This window comes from Panthera uncia (genome assembly GCF_023721935.1).
Source record: "Panthera uncia isolate 11264 chromosome A1 unlocalized genomic scaffold, Puncia_PCG_1.0 HiC_scaffold_17, whole genome shotgun sequence".
Taxonomy (NCBI): domain Eukaryota; kingdom Metazoa; phylum Chordata; class Mammalia; order Carnivora; family Felidae; genus Panthera; species Panthera uncia.
In genome coordinates, this window is record NW_026057577.1 from 114,020,279 (window position 1) to 114,030,725 (window position 10,447).

At 39.8% G+C, this 10,447-nt stretch overlaps 1 pseudogene; it reads right to left on the reverse strand.

The window, feature by feature from the left end:
• Nucleotides 1-1,156: 1,156 nt before the first annotated feature.
• Nucleotides 1,157-1,811, reverse strand: LOC125935169 (MICOS complex subunit MIC13-like; annotated as a pseudogene).
• Between the last annotated feature and the right edge of the window lie 8,636 nt (nt 1,812-10,447).

A 10,447-nucleotide genomic window follows, 5' to 3' on the forward strand; every position in this document is an offset into this window, starting at 1 on the left:
CTAGTCTAATCATTATTATTATCGCCATTCCAAATCTCTGTGAAGCAGGTAGTATGAGCACTGTGTGATGCTTGGGATATTGCCACTCAGAAGTAAAGTGGGGGATGCCTGGGTGTCTCAGTCCCTTGAAGTGTCCACCTCTTGGTTTTGGCTCAGGTCCTGATCTCACGATTGGTGGTTCCAGCCCCACATCTGGCTCTGTGCTGACTGCTTGGTGGAGTCTGCTTGGGTTACTCTTTTTCTCTCCCCACCTCTCTCTTTCTGCCCCTCCGCCGCCCACCCCCCCGCCCCCCCGCCATATAAGTAAATAAACATTAAAAAAAGAAGTAAAGTGGTTCAGGGTGGAAGGACTTAATTAACTGGTAAAAATCAAATACTCCCCTTTATAGCTGAGGCTGGAATCTTGAATTTGTAAAGTAGTAAATCGGTATTCGTCAGCTGCTCCTGTTTATCATCATGACTATAAACCCAATACCTTTGAATTCAAAATGTATAGCCCCTGGTTGTTTCCTGTTTTCTTATCTGTCACTTACTAATTCTACTGACTAATCCTGACAAACACTCCAAGGCATTTTTTTTTTCCTGACCTGTCTATAGTCCTCACCTGCTTACTAAGACTCCAGATATCACCTGAGAGCTCTTAGGTGGCTGCTCACTAACCCTGACCCTCAACCTTGACTCTCCTCACAGACTTCTTGCAGGAAGTCAGCCAGGTTTCAGGGAGATGAATATCTGTCTGTTTCCTTCTGACTCACTGAAATGTGAGTAAGTGTTTGGAACAGACCCTTGTTTGGGAGGCAGTATAGTTCCCTTCATGTGAGACAGGAATCTGTGCTTTGTCTCTGGGTGCTCAAGAGGAAAATGCTCCCTTCTTTGCTTTTGTGCTCAGAGCTGGACAAGTTAACATTATGCTGGCATGAGGTACAGATAAATCAGGAGCTATATTTTTCCAGAGCAGGCAAAAATTTCAAAGTTCAAGAAACAAAGAGTCATCTCCTGCCCCACATTAATTTTAAAACTATAAAGTGTTCTTGAGAAAAAGCAGTTTGAGAACTCATGCCTTAATCTTCTTAGGAACGACTCTGACTAGGTGTTGGACAACACATTCTGAGGAAAAAAAATTAAGGCAGGGCTTTTTGAACTCTTTAGTCTCAGGGAGACCTTTACACTTAAAACTACTGAGAAACTCTCAGATGAATGGATAAAAGATGATGGAGATATATAAATGTTAATATATTTCACATTTCATAAAGTCCTTTATTGGGCTGGCAGAGCTGGGAGCTGCCCTTGGAGTGGGGTCCCAGTCCCAGTCTGGAGTCTCCAGGTCTCTGGTGCCCCTGCCCCTGTTCCTGACTAGGGCAGGTGCTCTCCTCTGACAGGCTACTTAGTTTGCTCCTTAGGTACTCCCAGCTCTCCTTGGAGGGAGCCACTGAGAGAGCCGACATCACCATTATGATGCCTGAATTCCAGGACCTGTGGATGTGAAAGTTAAACTTTGGGGGTGCTGGGAATTGGGGTATCTTCAGACTGGTCTGCTCACACACACAGTGGCTAACTAGTCTATGGCTGGGAGAACTACCTCCTCAGACTTCCAAGGGACAGTCTGGCTCTTGTCGCTAGGTCCCAGCAGCTCCTGGTCATACAACAGGTAGACAGTGCCCCCAGCCACACTGCCCTCGATGAGAAACATCATCAGCAACCACACTTGGGGCACCATGGTCGCTCAGCTCTGCACACAAGGACAAGATGATGGGATATTACTCAGCCATAAAAAAGAAGGAAATCCTGCCATTTGCAATGACATGGATGAATCTGGAGGACATTATGCTAAGTGAAATAAGCCAGACAGAAAAAGACAAATATTGTAGGATCTCATGTGGAGATCTCACGTGGAGATTTGTATGTGGAATCTAAAAAAGTCAACTCATAGTACAGACACTAGAATGATGGTTACCAGGGCTGGAGGTGAGGAAAATGGGGGGATGTTGGTCAAAGGGTACAAACTTTCAGTTATAAGATGAATAGTCCTGGGTGTTTAGTGTAAAACCAAGTGACTATAATTAATAATATTGTATACTTGACACTTGCTAAGAGATTAAGTCTTAAGTGTTCTCACAAGAAAACAAAAATGGTAACTGTGAGTGATGGATATGTTAATTATCTTGATTGTGATAATCACATCATTATGTATATCAAAACCTACTGATGTACATCTTTGATATATACAAGTTATAATTGTCAATTATACCTTAATAAAGCTGGAAAAATTATTGAGGATCCCAAAGAACTTTTGTTTATGTGGATTATTTCTCCCCATATTTACCATGTAAGAAATTGAAACATACATTTTCCAATATTTATGTATTAATTCATTATGCATTAATTCAACAATAAGGCTCTTATGTGTTGACATAAATAGCATATGTTACAAAAAATAACTATATTTCCTCAAATAAAGAAAATCATGAGAAGAAGAGCATTGTTTTACATTTTTGCCAATCTTTTCACTGTCTGGCTTAAAAAATGAACACTTGGAAAAAAAAAAAAAACACTTGGATTCTCATATCTGCTCCTGCACCCAATCTGTTGCGATATGTACTTTCAGTCAAATTATATGAATTAATTTGGTATCACACACATGTAATTGAAAAAAACAGGACATAATTGTGGATATTCCTTTGATACTGCCCTCAAAATCAACAAGTAGTAGTTTCCTAAATGCTAGTTCTAATGTGGAATCTGAAACCACATCAATAAACTTTTTCTACCCTAGTGTTGATTTGCAACCTCAAAGTTCCTGGGGTTAAAATTTGAAACTGGCCCCCATACATGGAGGGCAAGGAGAGAGAAAAGAAAAAGGCAGACCATTTCAGATTGGGCAGTGACAATTTTAATAAGCAAGGGAACTTATATACTTGGCTTGTCTGGAGTGGCTACAAAATGAGTAAATCTCCATACTTGCTGCCAGAATCTTAAGTTTATGTAGAGGCCTGAACAAGCAGGGTTCAGTCATTTATACAGTTGAGATGGTCTCAGTAACACCTTACTTTCTCAAAGCTGTGTCCCTGAAGTGGCTTCTAGTGTGGAAACAGTAGGCAGAACATATGTTTCAGGGACAGGGGAAAGGATAAGAAGTCTCCAGTTACCTGGGTCCATCTTGCAGGTTAATCAGCAGTCACATCCTCTTAATCTCCTCCAACACATAGTGCATTAAAATTCATTGGTCTATTGAGCACTTTGAATAGATCTTTTACTCATGCAAGGTTTTGTCCCATCATGCATTGGTCATTTGGAAAATGTTGGTTCACTGAGTTATGCAGATTTTGCAATAATTGACACATTTCATTACACAATATCAAAATAATTGTATTTTCACCTACCTCATTAGAAAAGTCTCTATATATTGGGAAGCTGTCAAGCTCATGCCAGCAGACACACATTTTTCAAAATTCCAACTTCCATTTGAAAGCTTGAATTTTATCATTAGCCATGCATACTATCAGTTGTTCTGTGTGAAATGAAAGGCCTACTTCATTCATTTTTGAGAAATTTGTCTACCAAATACCCAAGTCTGAATAGTTATAGTTTGTCTATCAGTGTTCTTTCAAGTAAAACTGGTGTTCCATGAAAAACACGGCTAGGGGGCACCTGGGTGTTTCAGTCAGTTAAGCACCCAACTCTTGATTTCACTTCTGGTCATGATCTCATGGTTTGTGAGATCAAGGCCTCTGTTGGGCTCTGTGCAGACAGCACGGACCCTGCTTGGGATTCTCTCTCTCCCTCTCATTCTGCCCCTCCTTCTCTCTCCCTCTCTCTCAAAGTAAACAAAAATAAACATTAAAAAAAGAATGTGCCTAGTTCCATTTATAGGTCCTTGAGACAACTACCTGATTACAGGGTGCAGCATAAGCATGTGTATGCCCACATCTACTCATGCAAAATATTTAAAAGACATGTACTTAAGGGTTGAGATTTAATAAAGGTAGTTAATTTTTACTGCTTTGTCAAGGACATTCTTTTTTTTTAATGTTTATTTTTGAGAGAGAGAGAGAGAGAGAGAGAGAGAGAGAGAGAGAGAGAGAAAGCACGAGCGGGGAGGGGCAGAGAGAGAGGGAGACACAGAATCTGAAGCAGGCTCCAGGCTCTGAGCTGTCAGCACAAACCAAACCATGAGATCATTACCTGAGCTGAAGTCAGAAGCTTAATCAACTGAGCCACCCAGGCATCCCCTGTCAAAGACATTCTTAAGTGAAACTAGCTTTCTCCTTCCTCTCTCCCTTCCTTCTTCCCCTCCTTCCTTCCTTCCTTCCTCCTTCTTCCTTTCTTCTCACCTTCTCTCCTCCCCTCCCTTCCTCTGTCCTCTTCTCCTACCCTTTCTTCTTCCTTTCTCCTCCCCCTGCCCCCTCCCTCTCTTTCCTTTTCTGTGAGTATCCAGTGGGGAAAAATGAGATATTTACTCTTACTGATGATCACTGTTCTCACACTGAAGGCAAAAGTGAACACAGTGAAAAATGCAAATAATGTCTCAGTATTAGTATGAAAATAATTTTGACCTACTGACTACCTCAAAAAGTCTGGAGACACCCAGGGGCCACATTCTGGGAATTGCTAAGGGATGGAGCGAGGCTTCTCCACTCTTTTCTTTCCAACCCTTGGCTGGGGGTTTTTGGAGAGGAGGCCCAGATGAATTTTCACCAGTGTTCTCTCTGAACTCTTTTTATCTTCAAATCCAGCTCTTTGCTTATTTCATTCCCCATGTACAATCACCTAAACCAGAAACCTCTGCTTTCCATCCTCAGGGCTACCACCATACCATGTCAATTTTATCTTTACACTTAACATGGTTATCTATCCATCCCTACTTTCTGTTTCATTGCTACACTCATTAGTTCAAGTCCATTTGATCTCTCCCCACAATGGCAGTCTCTTATGCAATCTCTCTATGCTTCCTCTTCTCCTGTCTCCACTCCACTCTATGCTATTATCATGATTCTCGTTCTAAAATACAGGATTTGTTGAAAATCTTTGGAAGTCTACAGGATGAAGTTCAAGCACCTTAGTGTTTAAGCTCTGAGTTGAACCTCAACCTGCCTCTGCTGTCTCTCTTACCAAAACTCTTTTGTATCTATTTTGGTATGATTTGACTTTAGTTATGTGGATACTCCACTTTCTCACTTAAATCCTAGATCTCTGAAGTCTTATATGTTTATATCATGTCTAGTCCTGTACATGACAAATAGTTCCTAAAAATAATTGCTAAATTGAAATGAATTTCTGAAGAGTTCCACCTTCTTCCACCTAGACCTGAAAAGGGTAGGAAATGTGAAATTCTATGTAACTCCTGGAAAATTTGAAATGAGGTAACCAGTGACTCCTCAAATGTTACCCAGTAAATCTATGATAAGACTGAGTAAACTTCAGAATCCATTGAATTTGACTCACCTACATGTTTCCAGGCACTTGTTGAGTTGTATGATGTCCCAAAATAAGAGAGGCATTTCTAACTTAAATACAAAACAAATAAACAAAACTAAAATAATTCTATGTTCCTCAGGCCCTGGACCCATCAATTCATCTAAGCATTTTATTCATACTTTTATTCTAGCTTACTAAAATTGACTGTCCTTATTTACTTTCATGTGTGTAGCAGACATGCAAAGTTAATCTGCCAGCTCTTCCCACAGGTTGTTCTCAGAGTTTGCCATGACCTCCCTCTAGAAGTCATCCTGCCTCCTAGTGATATGGAGAGACACCTGACCCAAACTGGATTGATTAGATTTTCTGCTAGACAGTGATATTCAGCATACAGAGATTTTAGAGAGTCTTTGCTGACCATAGGGACTAGGAATTCATGTTCACTTGGGGCAGCCATTTTTTAAATGAGCATAGAAAAAGCCAATTAGCGGGTATTCATAGAAAACAGAAAGGAGAGACCAAGACACTGAGGCATGCATGAATTACAGAGAGGGAGAGAGAAAGAGAGAGGGAAGTTACTTTAGTTCTTTTTCTCATTCTATTTTCTGTTTCCAGTCATTTGGGAGCTCTGGCTGCCCTTTCTGTGAAATTCCCTGGTATCTTCCTAATATTTTCTCTTTATTTTTCCTATTGGACATCCTTGAGGACAGTGACCATGTCTCATTAACCTTACTCATAGTCCCCAAAACAGGACCTGACACAGAGTTGGTGATCAGTAAATGTTTCTTCCACTAATGAATAAATACATTTGTTCAACTAACATCTGACTCACGTATTAAGATGAACCAGAGAAAAGAAGAAGTTAGGAAGTTTATCCCTAAGAACATGGAAAAGTCCAGTGAAGGGAAAACATTGTTCCCCTGTACTTCAGGGATTCTTTTGTGGTTTGTTTGTTTGTTTGTTTTATTAAAAAATGTGTTATATGATGGCTTAGACTAGCTATATGGCTATTCTTTGCTGTCTCTGGAAAACTTGGATGTTTCAGTTAGACATCAGTTATTTTTCAAGCCGGAAAAATCAATCTTACTTTAACTAGCCTAAGGTAAATTATTGAAAGGATACAAGGAAATTTCAAAGACAGAGAGAGAGAGAGAGAGAGAGAGAGAGAGAGAGTCCCAAGCAGGCTCCATGCTGTGAGTGCAGAGCCTGATGTGGGGCTTGAACTCACAGACTGTGAGATAATGATTTGAGCTGAAACCAAGAGTTGGACACTTAACTGACTGAGCCACCCAGGTGCCCCTGAAGTAATCTCGATTGTACCATTTAGATTGGAGTCTATGCTTTTAGATGGAAATACATTTCAAATGTTTAATATCAAAAAGTAAAACAGAGCCAATTTTGCCATTAGAATTTATTTGACTGGTAGCCATTGGGCTTTGTTTATACATCAAAAGAATGAAATCAGTGAAGATGGGAGAGCCTCAAAGATTTGGAACTTGTTTTGCCAGGAAACTCAGTCTTAATCGTTAAATCTTTTCTGCTTCTACATTCTCTATTATGCTATATGAGAAAGCAAAACTTCTATTCTTGGCTCACAAACTTTGGTCTAGCTTGTGGTCTTCTAGTATTTCTTTAAGTTTCCTGCATAATTCTCCTCTGGAATTCTTACCTCTCTTTCCCTCTTACATTTTTATAATTTCTAACATGATCCTTTTCTTGGATTAAGATGAAAATATTGCAAAAATTTCACTTTTTTCATTTATTCATTTACTTAACATATATTTACTTAGTACCTACCATGTGCAAAGTAATAGTCCAAGCACTGTGACAGGAACCAATGTTACCTGGCTGTCCTCAATAAGCTTGAAATCTCATTACCAAATATTATCTCCAGAGTCTTGCTATAGATGAAATCCTATGAGGTGTATGAGCAGAGAATATGGAAACTTGGTGTGATTTATGCCATTTAGTGGAATGAAAGAATATTTAGGCACATTTTCTTTAGATTCGACATGAACTTTTATAAAAGTCGTTATATGGAAAGTGGCTTCTTCCATCAAAAGTCTCTAGATCTAAAGGCAAATGAAGATGTCTCAAGACTTAAATTTGAGGAGGGGGGCTAACATTTTTAAAGCCTATAAAACCATACATTTTCACATGTTACAGTATGATAATGTAGTTAGTTTTCTTGTTAGAGTTGTGGCCCATGACATGTATGTAGAGGTAGTGACTTTCACACATTTATAAACTGAAACTCGTCAGCCTTGACAGTTTCTGAGTGCAGATGAGATCCCATTCAGGCAAATGTCTAAATGTCTTCCTCTCACTGTTCCCCCTTATATATGTAGGGCCCTTAACCCATGAACTATTCCTTGTGTCCATGGGTCATGACATATACACGTGCACTGGGAGATCAGTGTTAATTGCTGTTGGTCCCTGCTGCTTGAGGTCCGTGCCCTCCCTCACCACTAAATGGGCATAGATCCTTTTCCATTTTAACAACTTGTGATGACTTAATGCTTTCAGATTTCCTTGGAACTCTGCTTTAAAATGAGGAGGCTGCTACCTCCTCTTAGACTGATATTCTCTTACAGGGAATCCCCAGAAGGCTTGCCTATGGCCCAGTGCATTACAAGATCCAGTCAGATTCACCTGCAGCCATTTTTCCCTCCCCAGTGCTCACAGGATGCATAACTGTGTCCAGGGTAATTTAATCACAAAATGTTAAAACAAGTTACCACATTAAATCCAGAAATACTATTTCCTTTTGACCTTTGGCTCTGTTTTTGAGTCTGGCTCAGAATTTTTTCCACCATATTTCCTTGCAAGTTGGCTTCTGTTCTTTTCCATTCTCCACTTTCTCCTTCTCTAGCTACCTAATTCCACATGACATATATGACTAAATCTCAGCTCCAGCCCTAGCACAAACTTCTTCCATACATCTACGTACACACTTTTAAGTATAAGATTTTAGAAGGTGTTATAATTGTGTTTTCTTTAGCAGCTACACTGAGATATAACTAACATACAGTAAACTGTACATCTTTAAGTTGTTCAATTTGATAAGTCTTAGCATTACATATTTATATTTTTAATGCACTTTTAAATAATATTAGATTTTTGAAAATATGTTGTGTACGGGTATGTGTGTGTGTATTCACACATGCATAAATAAGGGGCATGAGGAAATATTTAGGGTGATAGAAATATTTTCTATCTTTTAAAAAAATTTTTAATGTTTATTTTTTTTGACGAGGGATACAGAGAGAGGGAGACACAGCATCCCAAGCAGGCTCCAGGCTCCGAGCTGTCAGCACGGAGCCTGATGCAGGGCTTGAACTCATGAGCCATGAGATCATGACCTGAATTGAAGTTGGACACTTAACCAACTGAGCCACCCAGGCACCCCAGAAATATTTTATATCTTGATTGTGGTGGTGGTTACCTGACTTTGTTCATTGTTCACAACCTGTAGCACTATTTACCTGAAATGGATAAACTGCTGCATGTAAATTATATCTCAATCATCACGACCTAAAGACCTTTAAAATCCAAATTAGAGAGAGACTATAAGTTTTTAGAAAGGGAGACAGATGGGGTGAAGTCTAGGCTACAGAAATGCCACCTGAGGAAGGAGCCTTGGGGGAAGTGAACTTAGGATGTGAATTAAGGAAACGAAATGCCAATGTTTATGCCACAATGTCTAGGAAAGGAAAGAAGAGAGACTAATCCTTCATATTTAATTACATCTCTAAAAGGCATATTCAGTGTAAGCACATTTGCCTGCCTTGACTAAAAATTGATTGAAGAGAATGGATGTTTCCTTTTATAGTCAGTGGAAATAATGCTTAACCATAATGCAAATGCCTCATTGGAGAGCTAGGTAGTCCTAGGATGTCTGAGCAGTCCCTCTTCCTCTATTATTTCTATCAGTTCAAGGATGCCTCCCTGATAATGCCGTCAAATGCAATTCAAGCAACATTTTTGGGAAAATCTTGCATTCATTTTCGTTTTTGTTTCAGCTAACTTCTGAACTCTGTGCAGTGAGAAAAGTTACTCTCTTCATGCTAAATAGGTCCTGTCACGTTCAATCCAGCACAGGTTTACTGAGTACCTGTTGTGGCTCACTAGCGCACAGAAAATAGGCAGAGCAACACAGAAGTATAATGCATCCTGCCCTCAAGAAGCTGATGGGCCGCTTGCAGGGTCAGAGGTACTCACGCAATAAAGGGCCCCTGCTTCAACTTTGCTTGTGCCGGTCTTGAGGACCGATGGGAGAATTCACTGGGCGTTATTTTGCATTCAGGTTTGAGGAGCTTTATAAATGAAGTTACCCTAATGGAGGAGGTAGATAAAACAAGACCTGGCATCTCAAAGGAGGGCAACTTTGATTATGGAAAAGTGTCTCTCCTGGCTCCTGTTGGTGGGTTAAAATAAAAAGCGCGTTTTTGTTTGTTTGTTTGTTTTGCTTTGTTTTTATTTTGGGTTTTTTTTTTTTTTTTTTTAGGACTGAGAGGACAAGGGTATCTGAGAGAAGGTATTCTCATCCCCATTTCAGAAGAGAAGACAGCGGAGCACCTTTGTATTGAGGATGCCATCAGCAAAAGATGCCACCATCAAGAACTAGAGGAAGAAAATGGCAGACACCACTGGACAACCAGGAAGTTGTGCTCATGAGCATGAGACAGCCCCTTTGGGGATTCCAGAAAGAATTGGAGGGGGACTATTTTTAAGGGCCTGGACTAGGTAGACTGCAGGTCAAAGAACAAAGGGTTCAGTTCATTGAAGGATATTTGTAACTGTTAATGTGAGCCCAGTTTTATCCTCAGAAGGGCCTGGAATAGGTATAGATGGGTAAATGTGTATGTATAAAATTAAAATGTCATTTAGTGTCATATGAACTGGGACAGACTATAAATTACTGTAGGAATTTAGAGAAAGGAGAAATCATAGTGTGGCATACAGTAGGACTTCCTTGGAAAAGAGAGACTGGAGCTTGAGAATAAACATATTTAATTCACAACTCTGCTGA